This window comes from Mustela erminea, chromosome 16, assembly GCF_009829155.1.
Source record: "Mustela erminea isolate mMusErm1 chromosome 16, mMusErm1.Pri, whole genome shotgun sequence".
NCBI lineage: Eukaryota > Metazoa > Chordata > Mammalia > Carnivora > Mustelidae > Mustela > Mustela erminea.
This window is the reverse complement of record NC_045629.1, coordinates 82,753,911-82,770,140: the sequence shown is the minus strand read 5'-3', so window position 1 is coordinate 82,770,140 and position 16,230 is coordinate 82,753,911. Positions and strand designations below refer to the sequence as shown.

Sequence of the window (16,230 nt, the reverse complement as noted above, 5' to 3'; positions counted from 1 at the left end):
CCAGCCCCTCCCCCAGCAGACAGTTCCTGAGCATGGGACGCAGGCTCTCCCCGCTGCTGGCTTGTGGTGACGTTCCACGGTCCTGCCTCCATGCAAGACCCCACCGCGCTCAGGCCAGACACCCAGGACGAGCACCATAATGGCGGCGGCCAGAAGACCCAGGACAGAGGGGTCGGCAGTGTTGGAGGCCTGGGGACCTCCCGCGGGAGATGAGCCTGGCGGGCGTAGGTCTGACAGCTGACACCGGCCCTTCCTGGGTCCCCCTCCTCACCACCTGCCAGCCCTCACCCCTATCCAACGTCTTCCTAGCACATCTGCGAGCGTCACCCTGCGCGGGTGACCTCCAGCTTGGGCAGTCCGGCTCACAGCCTCTCGGGGCCAGGCTCACAGTAGGCTCCCCAGTTTGCTGGCCCAGGGAGACAGGAAGGCCTGACTGGCTGCTTTGACTCGGATCCCAAACCACCCGGGGACCCTAAAGGTGCCGGCCCTGTGGAGGGGCACCCCCGGGTAATGAGATCCTGCCCCCCACGGGTGAGGTGATGAGAACCCTCCTACCCCTGACAAGAAGGCCCAGGGCCATGGCCCTGGTCCAGGTCGGAAGGAGGGAAGTGGTGTTCCCCACGCACCTTCTGACCGCCAGGGTGCGGTCCACCCACATGACGGACCCCACACCTCCTTGCTCCCATTCCACAGATGCAGAAACTGAGGGCCGAGGCAATGGTTCCTGGCAAGAAACTAAATCCAGGCCCTCCTGATTAGCTCCGCCTTCTCTGTTGTACCTGCCGGCCATGGGAAAAGCCCCGAGGGGCAGTACAGCATAGCGGGGACTCCAGGGAGCAGGTGACAGCAGCAAGGGAGGCCGGGTGGAGGCAGGATGCCAGGCAGCTGGTGGGGAGGCCATCCCAGACGGAGGGCACAGGCTGGGCCGGGCAGCGGGGAGAAGCCCCGGTGCACCGTGTGGTGACTGCCTACAGTGAGGTTTGGAGCCTCTGGGTAACGGCAAGTTCAGGGTCTCTGGGAAACCATCAGCCATCGCTGGAACCACAGCCCCAGCCGCTCCCGGCTCTGCCCCTCCAGCCAAATGCTGCCTGGACATGCCCGTGCCCTTTCTCCTTGACCCACCCTCTTGCTCGGGTCCACCAGCCAGTGAGGCACAGTGTCCCCATCTGGATGTGAGCCCCCAAGGCCCCTAGCACAGGCCTGTGTGCTGCCAGTGCACCCCACTGGGGAGCAGGGCGGGCTCACAGCAGCTTGGCCAAGGCCGATGGTGCGCACCTCTTCCCAGCCACGTGGGCAGGAAGTCAAGCTGGCACGCAGGAGACAGAGGAGACCCGCTGGGGCCCCCAGCCCCATCCCGGAGGTCAGGGAAGGTGTCCCGGAGGACAGCAAGGGCAAGGAGGAGCCGGCAAGCCAAGGAGACAGCCTAGAGGCCCCATCTGCTCACCACCGGCATCCTCCTCCACCACCCTGAGCGCTTGGAGGGGGGCACACGCCCTGCCCTGTCCCCCTCCAGCCAGTGGAGTCCTGAGGCTCACCCCGACACCCACCCGATCCCAGCACGGGGCCTGGCACAGAGTACGTGCACAGAGTAATTACAGGGTCGTCCTAGGGACAGTTGAGGGGCAGCCTCTCTCCCTGAAGAGCGGCTGGGATGGGGGGGGCGTGGAGACACACCCATGCCGGCCTCAGGCCCAGACTCCACCTCTCCCGTTGCCTCCTTACAGCAGCCTGCAGGGTGGGCCAAACAGCACCCACTTCACAGATGGGCAAACCAAGCCCTGGTTAGATCTGCAGGGGAAATGGACCTGACTCCACCGTACTGGGCCTCAGTCTCCTCATCTGAGAAATGGGGTTAATAACCTCGCGGGAGGACATGAGGTCACCCGGACGGAACTCTGCAGAGGCCGCTGGGCAAGAAGAGCACAGTTCCCCTCCACGGACCCCATCTGGTCCCCACCCCCGGGCTGCTCTGGTCGGAACCCATTATCAGGTGCGGAGCTGACCACAGAGCCCGCAGGCCAGGAGACGAGGCGCAGGGCCTGGCGAAGAGGCTGGGGTGGCCACGGGTACTGTGACCTGCTGGCCTGGACCCCCTGCCACCCTCAGGCCCGCTCTCCCAGAGCCAACGGGCCAGGCGCCGGCCTGAGAGGTCACCACACCACACAGGGGCTGCGCTCTGCCGGCTCGCAGCTGGGCACACCGCCGGTCCCAGCCGCAGCTGCCCAGCCGAGCCCCAGGCGCGCGCGCGGAGCCACCTGTGAAATCCCTGCGACACTGGCACTAGGCTGCCGACGCGGCTCCGCAGCGGGGCCAGGGCTCGGGGAGGCACTGCCAGGCTACCAGCCCCGGCAAGGGTCTGAGCCGGGCCGCAGAGCTCAGCCTCCGGGAACATGGTTTGGGGACATCGGCTGCCCTCCCCGTCCTACCGCAGGACAGGGAAACCCCTGGGGTTCTGATAAGACCAGGTCCCCCGGGACCACGCCGATGAAGAAGCAGAGTAGGGACCGGGGCCGCACCAGAACCCCGAGCCGCAACTTCGGGAGGACGACCTGCGGACGGGGTCACGCGCCCCCCCCCAGACACGGGAGCCGGCTCAGCTCTTCCGGCCGGGGTCGTCCCGCTGCACGCCCCCGGGGAAGGGGGGAACGACGGGCTCGGCCCGAGCCCGGCCTCCAGCGCCCTGCACGTGGCCGCGCCCAGGCCCGCGTTCCCGCAGCAGCAGCAGCAGCAGCAGCGGCGGCCAAGCCAGGCCGCGGGGTCCCGGGACGCGCCCAGCGCAAGAGGCGGCCACGCTCCGCCTGCGCGCCCACGGCCCCACGCGCCCGCGCCGCGCGCCCACGCCGAGCGCGCGCCGAGGAGACTGACCTGGCGGTCCCGGCGCCGACTCGACGGGCGGAGGCAGGGGGGCGCGCGTGCACGTGGGCCGGCGCGCGCAGGCGCGACCCCGGCCCCGGGAGCGCGGGCCGCGCCGTCGGGTCACGTGGGCGGCGCGGCCCAATGGGAACGCTCCCCACGCTGCAGTCGCGCGCGCGCGCGCGCCCCGGAGGCCCCAGACGGAAAGGGGCGTGGCCATGGGGGCGGTCCGGGGTCTGACCTTGGCCCCTGGCGGGGGCAGGCTACCAAAGGCTGGGAGTGCGGATGTACTGCGGCTCCTTTGAGCCCCCGGGGCGGGGCGGGGGGGGGGGATGGAGGGGGCAGTGTGGACGGAGGGGGAGGGGCCCCGAGCTCGGGAGAGGTCCGGAGGCCAACAGTTTTACGGAACTTACAGGTGCCTCCACTTACCCACTTGTCCATGGGGCTGAGCCCCAGATCCGCGGGAGGGGTTTCCGGAAGGATGGGGCCTGCACAGCAGTCACCCAGTGGCCGCACTGGGGTCTCATGTACGGGGGGCCTCTGGAAGTGAGCTCCTAGAGGTGGTCATCAGGGCCACGGGGACCTCACGCACTCCAGGGCGGGCGCCCACGCAGAGGTGCCTGAGAGAAGTGAGGCCCAACTCTTCCCTGTCTCCCTGTGCCACGTGGGCTGGGCCATTTCAGCCACCAGCCAGCCCCCCGGGGGGGGGGGGGGGGGGGGGGGACTTCTGAGATGCCCCTTGGGGACTGGTGAGGGGGTTCTCCTTCTGGATCAGCACTTCCTAGGGGGCTCGTGGCTAGGCACGAGGCCAGAGAGGTAGGCACAGAAGCAAGTCTCAAGTCTCCCCCCACACCAGTCCTTGGGTGCCCCCTGCCCTCGGCCCAGCCAAATGCCCAGCCTCTCCTCCCCCAGCCAGGTGGAAGCTTGCTCTGGGACCACCTCTTGGGGAGGCTGCTCTCCCCCAGCCGCCCACCCTCAGCAGCCACAGGGACCCCTGGAAGGCAGGTGATGGCTGAGCAAGGGGCAGACAGGTTCACACTCCAGGCCTGAATTCCAGGCTCCAGAATCCCCCCTGGAATCGGGAAGCGCTGAATGCAGGAGATCCCCACCAACCCCCCCACCCCAAGTGGAGAGGAGGCCCCCCTCAGAGATGGATTAGGGGGAGACAGACTGTGCAGGGGCCCACGGGGTGGGCAGGATTAGCAGATTAGCCCGGAGGAGGACAAAGATGAGGTCAGTGCTAAGTGGATTTCCAGAAAGCAGCCTCCAGCCCAGCAGGCTTGGCCCCAGAAGCAGCAGGGCCACAAGGAGGGGACGAGCGCCAGCCATGTGGGCCGCAGGTGCTCCGCGGACACGGGCCTCCGCGTGTGAGCCTCCCCCGGCGGGCTCTGTTGCTTAACCTCTCCTAGCCTCGGTTTCCTTATCCAGAGAGTGGGGCCACAGCGATCGCTCCCACCTCAGAGGAGACGACCGGCCTGGTTAGTGCCAGGTTAGCTCTGTCCGGTCCTGAGCAGGTGCTCAGTAAACATTCTTAGGACTGTCCTTTGAGGGCCATCCTCAAAGAGCGCGTGGTTCAAAGTGGAGGCAGGGAAAAGCGGAAGTTCTATGCAGGTACGAGCAAGAGAAGGGCCTCGGGAACGAAGGGCCTCGGGTGGCCGCGCCACACCCTCTGCCCCTGCCGTTTCGGCCCCAGGGGGCCCATTCTGAGCGCACCCTGACAGCACCTGACCCCCGGCAGGCACCGAGCCTTGAAGGCGTTAGCACCCCGGGACAGGCCTCGCCAGTGGGCACACACCCCAGCCTCCGGTCTGCGACAAGTCTTCAAAGCGGCACCTGAACACTTCTCAGAAGGCCCTGGGCATCACCCCAAATACACGTCCTGCACCCCAAGGCCCCACTGCAGACTGCCACCAGGGCATACGAGGGAGCCGCCATGAGCTGAACAGGAAGAGGAAGCCAGACTTGGGGAGCACAGGCTTGTGGGCCAGGGAGCAGTGAGAGCTGTGCTTGTTTCTCTCGTTCCCGATTTCCGGTAACACACTCCTGTTACTTATGTGACGACAGATTTTCTTTGGGCGTTGGTTAACTAGGCTGCGAGGCAAGTCAGCTCGGACCGGCAGTCCGACCCACCAGTCGCCACCGGGCCTTTCTCGGGGGCAGGCGGGGGGTGTCAGGAGCTCCTAGTAGCTGGGCATCCCTGGGGTCTCAGGTGGCCCCGGCCCCTCCCCTCCAGGTTGAGCGATCCCGGGGAGCAAGGTTTCTCGTTTATTATCGAGCCTCTAGGGTCACACGTGCCCATCTCCCGTTGGTCGCACAGGCCAGCCCCAAGTCAGTGCAGGAAGGGCAGGGCCGCTGAGCAGGCAGGAAAGGCAGGAGGAGCTCAGGCCCTGGGACAGCAGCCGGAAGCACCCGGGAGCACCCACCAGGTCTGGGAATCAGGAAGGGTGTGTCCTGGGCGTCAGAATTTCAAGGAGGTTCTGCACACCAAGCAGACGTCTGCCCGTTGAGTCCAGAGGAGTGCTCCAGTGTGTGTGCAAAGGCCTCCCCGACGACAGCCACAGCCGGGTGTGTCCCCCACCCAACCCTGCGGGCCTGGGCCCATCTGAGCCTGCACCTGGTGACTTCCAGTTCCGTACCTAGAGCCCCTGGGAACTCCGGGCCGTGCCCATATCCCAGACTGCACACGCACGTCCTCCACCCAGGATGGTGCAGCAGAGATCGTCAGAGGCCGGAGGACCCCCTCGGCGAGGGCTCCCACCAGTGAGCGGGCCCAGACACCCACAGTGCCCACGATCCCGATGCCCCCCAGGGCAACAGGACTGATGGTGGCATCTCTGGGATCCAGCACGCCTCACGCACGCCCTCTGGTGGTATCTGTGGGAAGAGCGAGCAGCACGGGTGTGAAACCTGGAGGGTCATTAACACTTCCTGGCAACAGTGGGTCCAGGCCGGGGAACTTGGATGGAACTGGGGGTCCCTAACCACCCCCACCCATGGGACAGGGCCCGCACGATCCCAGGGACTGTGGAGGCCACCGCCAGGCCTGCAAGCTAGAAGACACCATCCTCCCAATTTGTGTGTGTGTGTCTGTCTTCTCCACAGGGCCTGGGGTCCACTCAGGCCCAGGTCGCCTGCATGCCCAGCGGCAGGCACTCAGAGACCCGAGGAGAGGGCCGCAGCCCCCCGACCCCCCCGGGGAGATGCAGAGACCCCCGGAGCTGCGGCAGGCGGCGGCCACCAGAGGGCAGCATGGTTTGCCAGAGCCCCAGCTCCGGAGGCCCCGCGGCAGAGGGGAACCCCACGACTCGTCACACCCACCACCTCACACCGCCTTGGGTTGCTGACCCTCTACCCCGCGCAGCAGACTTTGCAGCAAGGCCAGGCCCGCAGTCCCAGGAAGCTGCCACGGCTGCGGATGTGGCCTAATGAAGTAGTGAGTTCCCCGTCACAGGAGTGTCCAACAGCAAACCCGAGCTCATGAGTTTGCACGCTGCCCCACCACTTACCAGGAGAGCCCACATGGACATCGGGTATGGTTCCCTGGCCTGGAAGAGTGCCCACCACCCCCAGGGCACACACCCAAGTGGCCCTAGTCTCCCCCTCCCTGTCTGCAGGCTCTGCGGGTAAGCCACGGGCCCCACCCTCCAGGCAGACAGACACTCGGGGTCCGGGCGACACTAGCGTGGGGGCTTGCGGGATGCTGCAGGCCCCCAAGGCGGGCAGGGCCGCCCAGACAGGGGAATGGTGCCTACGGAGGAAGGTAGAAAGGCAGAAATGCAAGGCACATCGGGACCACGTAGGCACCACCAGGATCGGGGCATGCGGCGAGTCATTGCGTCCCGGTGGCAGAGGGCCTCGGAGGCCATGCGGACACGCACAGCCTTCACTCTGCGTGCACAGGGTGTCTGTCCTCCAAGGGCGCAGGCCATGGCTTATTAGCTGGGGCTCTGGGGTTGCGGCTGGTAGTTACTGAGTACACAGCGCCGGCATGCTGAAGACACATTCAGGGGGCACCCCATGAGAGAGGGGGAACAAAGCTAGGGCAGTGGCCCAAGGTAGTGAAGAACCAGGCGAGTTCAGGATGGGAGGCGAGGGTGAGGGACTCCCACAGTTGTCTAGGACTTAGAGAAACTGCCAAGAGTGGACCCCACTCTTGGTGAGGTGGTGAGCATCTTGTTCTTGGAGGTAAGCAACTCCTGCTGGGCGCCCCTCCAGCTTCAACAGTGGAGAGATGGCCCCGCTGGAGAGGAGGCCAGCCTACTGTCCTGGGCACTGAAGCATTGAAACTGCTCTTGGGGATTTTCTTCAGAATGGGTTTACAGGGAAGAGGGACCCGGCCATGCCCAGTCCCACCCCGCCTCTGCCCAAACACAGCATTGTACAGCTGAGCACCTGCTAAGTCCAGGCTTGTGCCGGTCCTCTCGCAGGGTCAGGAAGGAGACCATGACAGGAGGAGCCGGGAGCTCGGTGGGCACAACTGAGGGTAAGCGTGTCTGGTCCCTCCGTGCAAGACATGGCTCAGCCTCTGACAGCTTCACTGCATACACCCCCATTTCTGTGGGGGAATATGCATGGCGGAAACAACTGTGTACAAGAGCCCCCCCATCAGAGTACAAAACCTCCGATCAGCGTACAGAATCCCCCGATCAGAGTATAGAACCCCTGATCAGCGTACAGAATCCCATCAGAGTACAGAACCCCCCATCAGCGTACAGAATCCCCGATCAGCATACAGAATCCCCCATCAGAGTACAGAATCCTCGCTCAGAGTACAGAATCCCCTTCAATTAAACTTTCTCATAGGTACCAGCATGCAGGTAGAAACCCAGCAGGTATGGGGTCAGAGCTCTGCAGGGCCTCAAGCGTGCATGGAGTGGGGTGGGGGGTCCTTCCCATCAGGCCCAGGAAGAGACAAGCCCGATTCCTAATACCAAAGGGAAGCACGGCGGAGGGGAGGGCGGGCTAGGTAACTAGCTCGCGCTCTCTCTCTCTCTCTCTCTCTCTCCCTCTCTCTGGGCCTGCCCTCCATACCGGTGCGGATGTGAGCGGATGACCTGCCTGGGCAGCCAGAGGAAGTGAGGCGAGGCCACCACCCACCACAGATGACGGGTACCGCGGGTGACAGAGCCAGGCGGGGAGGTGCCCAGGTGTAGCCATGTTCCCAAACCTGGAAGCAGGACGCCAACCAAACGTGCCCACACGTGCACCGGGGGCGGTGGTGCGGAAGCCCCCTGGGGTGGGTCCCTGAGGGAAGGAGCTGCAAAGGCCACGTGTCCCTCCAGAGCAGAAGCCCCTTGGCTCGGACGCGGCAGGCAGGGACCAGCCTGGAAGCAGGGTGCTGAGCGTGAGAGGTCAGACATGAAGGACCGTGCTCGCAGGACAGAGTCCCATGCAACGTGCACAACAGGCGACCTCACGGACCCAGAGAGCGGATGAGTGCTGGCCCAGCCTCAGGGGTCATTCTGGGTGATGGACATGCTCTGGGATTTTGTAAGCTGGTGGCTCTGCCGGGCTGTGCCCTGTGAAATGGGTCATTTCATGCCCCTCAGTGTCTCCTGAACAAAAACAGGGCAAGGGGAGGCAGAGGGCGTGGGAGCCCCTGGCAGGTGCCGCTCTGTGTGGCTCCTCCCTCCCAGGCTCAGGGTCACCATCCTGCACCCCGACACTCAGCATGACCGCGCCCCAGATGTCAGCCCTTGGGATGAAGCAGGCGCCCCAGGCCGTCCCGAGCGCTACCCCCCTGCACACAGCACAGGTGAGCCTCAGGGAGGCCGTGGGCAAGACAGCGCAGCAAGGCCCCCCACGCAGATGGGTCCCCGTGTGTTCAGGGACCGTCAGAGCCAGCGTGGGTGGACCGAGGCTGCAGTGCAAGACCCCCACCCGTGGGGCCAGCGGACCGCCAGGAAGCGCAGGCTGCCCTGTAGAGGGCTGGCAGCCCCTAGGGGCCTCAAGAAGGGACCAGCATGGCTGGATTCAAGCTCCAGGGACACCTGGATTCGAGCTCTGTAGGCCACCTGGGGGGAAGGGGCACTTCCAGGAACAAGGGAAAGAAACCAGGAGCAGGCTGGCTTCCCGGGAGGGAAGTTCTGATCTCCTGTGTCAGGAAGCACAAAGGCAGGGTGAGCTCCAGGCACAGGCCCCCCGGGCTCTGGCTGTGCTTCTCGGACATTCTTTCTTCTCGTCCTCTGTGGTTTCCCTCGTGGTCACAAAAAGGCTACGAGGTTACGCAGGGACGGGAGAGCGCACAGAACCCACAAGGCTGCCTCTGGCAGCATCTCCCTGGCCTAAATCAGGCTAGACTTGCCCACCCTGAACCCACGTTGGCTGGGGGTGGGGAGGGGCCTGTGACTGGTCAGAGAGTGGCGGTGTAGACCCCCAACCCAGCCATGCAGAAAAGGCCTTAGGAGCTCAGAACCCAGCGCTCTCTGGAAAAGGGGCAAGGGCCTTGGTGTCCGCCTGTGGCCCCGTTGGGTCACCTGCCACGGCTCTCTATGCTTGCAGCTGGGGCAGGGGGGAGGGGTCCGAACGCTAGAGCACGACTCCTACCTGTGCTCCCAGGTGATTCCCTCTTCACAATGACCCTGAGAACCCCTCACTCTGCAGGTGAGGGGACTGACCCAGAGAAGTCAGGTGACGTGCCCACGGCCACACAGCAGGGAAGAGGCAGAGCCAGAATTCTCAGCCAGGACCTCCGGCTTCCCCGATGCTGCCTGCCCTCTGGCCACACCCCTGCTTGGACAACACTGCCCAGGCTTCCCCCTGCTGCTGATACCTTTCCCTCCACCACCTACCCGTTTCCTCCTCCTCAGTCTTCACATCAACCAGTTCAGATGTCACCTCCTCCGAGAAGCCTTCCTGGGTTCCTCCTCTGGGAGGGGCGGGAACTTGGAAGCCTGGGGCCACGTTTCAGGTCTGTCTCTGGTCTGCAGGGTCCCCTCTGAGCCTCCGGGGAAATAATCTGGGGACTCACCTGTGAAAAGCGGACAGTGACAGGGCTGGGGACAGTGCAGCCTGAGACCCCTGTGCAGGAGGGTGCCCTGAAATCCCCCCATGGTCCCCACCCTCTCTCTGGTCAGAATAAACTGAGGCCTTCCTCCCACACCTGGAGTTTCCGCGGACACTGTAAACACATGGAGTTAGCAGGAGTGTCAGCCGCCCTAAACAAAGCCGCTTGCCGGAGACAAGGTGCAGACCACGGCGGAGGCTCGGGCTGCAAGGACCCAAGCAGGATTTAAACAGGGTTTGATTTACAGAGGGAAAAAGAGTTATCTACAGGGCCCAGGACATAGTAAAGTCCATTTGTTTTGAAGGGATTGGAGGGATGGAGGGGGGAGGGGGGAGGGGGAGGGGGAGGGGGAGGGGGAGGGGGAGGGGGAGGCAAAGAGGTGATGCCCACCTGGGACTAATGTCCGGCAGTAACTAAGTGTGAGCCGGGTTCGACGTTGCAAGCAGGGACCTAAGAGGCCGACACCCCAGTGTCCACGCAGACCAGCATCCCAGTGCCCTGGCAGGAACCGAGGTCAGCCCAGTGGCAGTCGCTCCTTGGCTACAGAATCACCGGGCAGGTTTTGGTTTAAATGCTGGTTCCCGAGGGGCACCTGGGTGGCTCAGTGGATTAGGCCGCTGCCTTCGGCTCGGGTCATGATCTCAGGGTCCTGGGATCGGGTCCCACGTCGGGCTCTCTGCTCAGCAGGGAGCCTGCTTCCCTCTATCTCCCTCTCTGCCTGCCTCTCCATCTGATTGTGATCTTTCTCTGTTAAATAAATAAATAAAAATATAAAAATAAATAAATAAATAAAAATAAATGCTGGTTCCCAAGCTTTTGCCCAGACCACTTGAATCTGCCTCTCCAGGATCCAGGCATAAGCATCGGATGGAAGCTTCCAGGGGATTCTGATACACACCCATGCATTCAGGCCCGCACGGCCATGAGGTGGACCCCAAAACACGTCTGTTTTCTCACTCGCTCCTCACTGCGGCACCAGGTATTGCCGTCCTCATCATACGGTTGAGGGGAAACTGAGGCACGGAGATGCTAAATGACTCACAGCGGAAAGGACGCAGCAGGGCCAGGATTTGGATCGGAATCTGTCTTCCTGAAATGTCCCCCTCGTCTTGTCTGAGGCCCCACCCCAGTCTCTCCAGCCACCCGGGGACCAGGCTAGAAACAGAAATTGGCCCCAGAAGGAGGAGGGCCCAGGGAGTGGGGGCAGAGCGGCACCCTGGCGCAGCGGTCAGCCCGTCTGGGCTCTGACGCCCCAACTCTGTGGGACAGCATGGCGGTCCCTTTGGACAAAACACTCTGATGTCTGAGCTTGGGGGTTGTGGGGCCGCTGCCCCTGGGGGACGGGGTGGGGGTCAGTCCCAGTACCCTAGTCCTGGTGTGGGGTCTCCAAGGGCCTGTCTTCTGGGGCCTCCTAAGTCAGCACAGAAGGGCTATTCCTGAATCAGGCCAGGGCCCAGCACTGCCGGGAGTGACCGTCACCCCCACGCTCCTTCCAGGCACCCTCTGGGGCTCCCCCCACCCCACCCCATCCCCCATGGGCAGCACAAGGGTTCCTCCTTGTTAGCGGTCCCGGCACGGCGGAGCTCACGGGGGCCAGCCGAGGGGTCTGTGCCGGACCCGCCCTCCCGATCGCCGTGCCCGCTGTCCCCAGCACCAGCACGCCCACCGGTGTCCACACATCCGCTGACGACCTCCCAGCCGGATCCAAGGCTCCTGGGCCCACCCCCGCCCCCAGGGAAGAGGACGGAGAGCAGCGACAGGACGCGAGGCTGTTTCCAGAGGGGAGGGCCGGAGCCCCAGTCCTCACCGGCAGCCTCACCCTTGTTGTCCCACTGACTGGCCCCAGTTGGTCACGTGGGGAAGGGAACCAGGTTGCTGGCCCTGAAAAGGCACCGTGACCAGGGACAGCCCTCCCGACAGCCTGCAAACAGGACTTGGCCCCACCCTGTCTCTCACTCTGCCTCAGGCTTCAACCCTGTCCAGCCCTCCTGCCCCCCGAACACCTTCTGGGCCTAGCCTCTGGCCTCCGGCCGGCCGGTCCCAGGTGCCAGCAGCATCATGGGAAGAAAGAGGACAGCTTGGGAAGGCCTCAGGTAGGACGTCTGGCACCTCCCTGTTCCCCACAGAAAGAGAAGCCTCCCTGGGGCAGAGGCAGGGCAAGGCATGGAGGTCACGGGGCCTGTTGTGATGCGTGAGATCCTTTCTAAAGAGGCGCCCGGGTCAGTCAGATGCGCAGGAGACACATGCCCAGACTGGGTGCCCTGACCGCTGACTCCCCCTGAGAATGAGCCCTAGTCACACACTGAGCCTTGATCCTGGCTACATGCTAAACCCTGATCACACATTGAGTCCCATCCTGGTCACACAGGCCTTGGTCATCACTGAGCCTTGACCCGGGTCACACACGGAACCCTGCCCCTGGCCCACACCTGACCCTACACACACGGGGACCCTCGAGTTTGGCAGGGCTGAGGGACATCATTCCCTACGCCAGGTGAGCAAGCTGAGGTCCCGGGGCAGGAATCCCTGTCCCTAGCTGCCCCTCGCTGCCACGGCAGGTCCAGTGCCAAACTGGGACCTGAGTTCGGGTCTTGAACACTGAGTCTGGCCCTGGCGCCCTCTTACCAAAGCTTCTGAGGACCTGACCAGGGCCCTGGAGGGGCCACATGGGAGAGTGCACAGTCTCTCGTGGGTAAGTGACCTGGGGCCAGGGTGTGGAGAAGGCCTGTCCCTACCACTGACAGAGGGTGACGCCTGGCAGGGGCCGATGGCCAACCTCCCCAGGAGGCCTCTGGGGGAACAGGCCAACAGAACAGGATGATTTGGGGGGGCCGGTACTTCCTTAGTGGTGAATGACCCCACCCTGCACCCCATCAGCAAGGCTGCAGATCCTGGCCCTGTGGGGAGCAGGCATCCCCACCCCCAGCAAGGACCCCCCCAAATGCAGCTCACTTCTCTATAAAATGCAGGACACAGCCAGACCCACAGCCGCTTCCGTGAACCTCTCGGGGCTCGTGCAATTCTGGTTGATTTTTCAAAGACAATAAATACTGTCAAACATCCCCACGGGGCTGAGCGGTCCCCCCACCCCCACCCCCCGCACTCCCCCGTCAAACACATTGACCATCCCACCGCGAGAAGTCCTCCTAGAGATTCCAAAGAGCATCAGGCTGGCTCAGGCCGCGGATGTAAAGGGAGAGCTTCCTGTCAGACCGCCCGCTCCCTCTCCCATCTCAGAGGAGCATGGACTTCAGAATCCCAGGGCGGGGGGCGGGGGCGTGAAGACGTGATGGGATCCGGCCTGCACCTCAGCCCAGGCTGCCCACTGGGCAGTGCCCGCCCGCTCCCTGACACTCCACGCCCACCAACCCAGAGAACTGGCACCAGTTTTCTGGAAAGCCACCGTCCCGGCCAACAGAAATAGCATCGCTGCCCATTCCCACCAGCTGCCCGCCCCTCAGGGCAGTGGGCAGAGTGGACTGGACAGGGGTCCGCCCAGGCTCCTGTCACCTCCCCCCGCCCCCATGCCTCATCAGCTGCAGGAGGGGCTTTATGCAGAGACATGGGGACTCACGCGTCCCCAGTGCCTGGTTCAGATCCTGGCTCCGCCTCCCGTGAGCTGGGTGGTCCCTGCCCTCTCTGAGACTTTGTTCTGCCGGCAACAAGGATGACTGGACATCCCACCCTGCTCTGTGCCCTTCGACCACCAAGAGGGGGCTGCCTGGCCCTTCAGAAGAGAGGACAGGAGAGCAACAGAGAGAGAAGACAAAGCTGCAGCAGGAGAGAATGTGGCTAGACACTAGGAAGAACTTCCCGCTCATAAGAGAGGTGTATATCCCCCAGGGAGCTTTCTGGGGAATTCTGTAAAAGCAAGAGGAGCCCGGTGCCTGCGATGGGGCCCTGGTAGCCTGAAGCCCCGCCCTCCTTGCCACATCTTCTAAACGAGTGCCCAGCTGGATTTATTGAGCTCCTCCTGTAGACCCGCACAAGTGCTGAGCGTCACGGAGGGAGAAACAAGTAAAATCCGGGCCCTGCCTGGGAGGAGTTGAACAATCAGTTAGAATCCGACTGGGCAAGTGAGGCAGGCCCGTAGTGCCCTGGGGACACTGGCCAAGAGAAGGTAGTAGGCGGGGCTCGGGGAGGACACGGCCTTGTGGGTGGACGCGGATCTAGAAAGAAGTGGGAAAGCATTCTCAAGTGGAGAAGAGTTGGGGTCAAAGTGTGGAGGTCAGAAGGGACTTGGCCTCGCCAGGGGGTGAGGAAATGGCCCAGGGTCTGACTTTCTGTCTGTAGGTGCCAGTGGAGCCGGTAGCCCCAGGCTCTTAGAAGTGATGGCAACTTGGGGCGCCTGGGTGGCTCAGTGGGTTAAGGCCTCTGCTTTCAGCTCAGGTCATGATCCCAGGGTTCTGGGATCGAGCCCCGCATCGGGCTTTCTGCTCGGCGGGGAGCCTGCTTCCTCCTCTCTCTGCCTGCCTCTCTGCATACTTGTGATCTCTGTCTGTCAAATGAATAAATAAAATCTTTAAAAAAAAAAAAAAAGAAGTGATGGCAACTTAGAAGTTTGGAGTCACAGAATCTTAGAACCAGTGACATTGACAGCCTGGGGACTCCGTGTCCCACACCTCAGAGTTCACGAGTCCTCCTGCCCCCCCGGGCCGATGTCCATGCAGCAGCTCTGGGCCGTGCCCATCCGGGCTCTGTTCTGGCCACTTGCAGTGACGGGGAGCTCACTACCTTCCAGGGGGGAAGGTGGACAGGGCTGTCTGAGAACCACGGCAGCTGCAGCGCCCCTGCACGGACACCACCCCCTCGCGGTTCCTGCTCCCACAGCTGCACCAGCGAGGCAGCTCGGGTCCGTAGAGCCTGCACGCCCAGGGCCGCCCCACAGAGACCGGCTGACCACGCAGACATACACAGACGTGGCAGTTCCGGTCCCACGGGGCCGTCCAGAGGCCAGGAAGAGCTGGAATAGAAAGCAGGTCCTGAGGCCCTGCAGGGGCCACGGCCAGCTCCTGGCCTGGGCTGGCCAGTGTGGCTCCGCTGAGGGAGCCACAGCCCCGCCCGGCCCCGGGGGAATGGGAATCCTGGCCCTGGGCCTCCAGAACCTGCGGGATCCAGCTGCCCGAGGAAAGGGGCGTGGACCTACAAGCCCCCTCAGACCCAGCACTGTCTGCGCTGGGGTAGTGCCTTCTTTCCCGGGCCTGGGATGGGCTCCCGAAGCTTCTGAGCGAAGGCTCTGCCGGCCCTACCCAGCCCCATCCCCTCCTAGCTTGTCACCTTGGGCAGGGGACTTCACGGTTCCTCTCTGGCCAGCCAGGATGGGACAAGGGTGCTCCCCACCGAGGGCTGTTTGGTGGACACCGGAAATGCTTTGGGACAGCATGCGCCCGGCACATGGCGACCGCTCCATAAATGGGTCCGCTGCTGAGCGACCGACCCCTGGACCACTGTTTCCAGACCGCAGGTCATGCCCAGCGGGGGGTCAACGGAGCTGGGTCACGACTGCCACTGTGCTGCCTAGCAGCGCCGCCTTCCAGAACCTCCCACCGTGTCCCCAGACCTCAGGAGGCTGTGGGGAAGGCCCAGGGGCTCAGGCCTCCTTTCACCTCTCCCTGGAGCCCGCATCATCCAACAGCCCCTGCCCCAGACGCACTGAAAAGTTCTGCCTCCTCCTTGACCCCAGGGTATAGAAGCCCCCAAGGCAGTGCAACCAGCGCCAGACCTCCCATCCCGAGTCCTCGGGAGCACTGGGAGAGCGCAGGGGAGGCGGTGTAGAGGGCCTGGCGTGAGGCACCCCCAAACCAGCACCTAGCTCCACTGTCCTCCCTGCCCCTGGGGAACCCGGCCATTCTCCCAGTGGGTCCTGGATGGGCTCTGTGGCCCAGGGCTGGTAACAGCTGAGGGGGTAGGTCCTGGGCGGGGGGAGGAGGAGCACCTGTCCAGACTATGGGGAGGCTCAGAGGGGGCTGCAGCTGCATCTGGGCTTGGGAAGCAGAGCCCACCCCTGCCTTGGTTCGCTCACCTGCAGGGTAAGGCCAACTCAGTGGGCTCCGTCCTCAAGCCCGGCAGAGCCCGGGGTGAATCCTGGGAGGGCCTGCGGGGCCAACGAGGAGCTCCTGCCCCTCGGGCAGGCTGGGTTGGGAGGTCGGGCCCAGGGAAGACTCGATGCCGCCCGAGACATCTCTTCTCCTCCTCCTCCTCCAAAGACCAGGGTCGGGCTGGGTGCCCGGGCGGGCCGGCACGCGCTCCCGAGGGGACTGGTCGTTAACCAAAAGGCTAGACAGGGCGTGCGTGCACGTCTGTGTGTCACACATGCGTGTCCGTGCATGCGAGGGGGCTGGAGCAGGGCCGGCTGCCGTGTACGTGCCCAG

At 64.0% G+C, this 16,230-nt stretch overlaps 1 protein-coding gene across 1 annotated transcript in view; it reads right to left on the bottom strand.

The window, feature by feature from the left end:
• PTP4A3 (protein tyrosine phosphatase 4A3) overlaps positions 1-2,951 on the bottom strand; it is a 31,603-nt gene extending 28,652 nt beyond the window's left edge. The window contains exon 1 of the mRNA XM_032315923.1: positions 2,866-2,951. The gene's annotated coding sequence lies outside the window, so the exon portion shown is untranslated. The remainder of the gene's footprint in view (positions 1-2,865) is intronic.
• Positions 2,952-16,230: the final 13,279 nt, after the last annotated feature.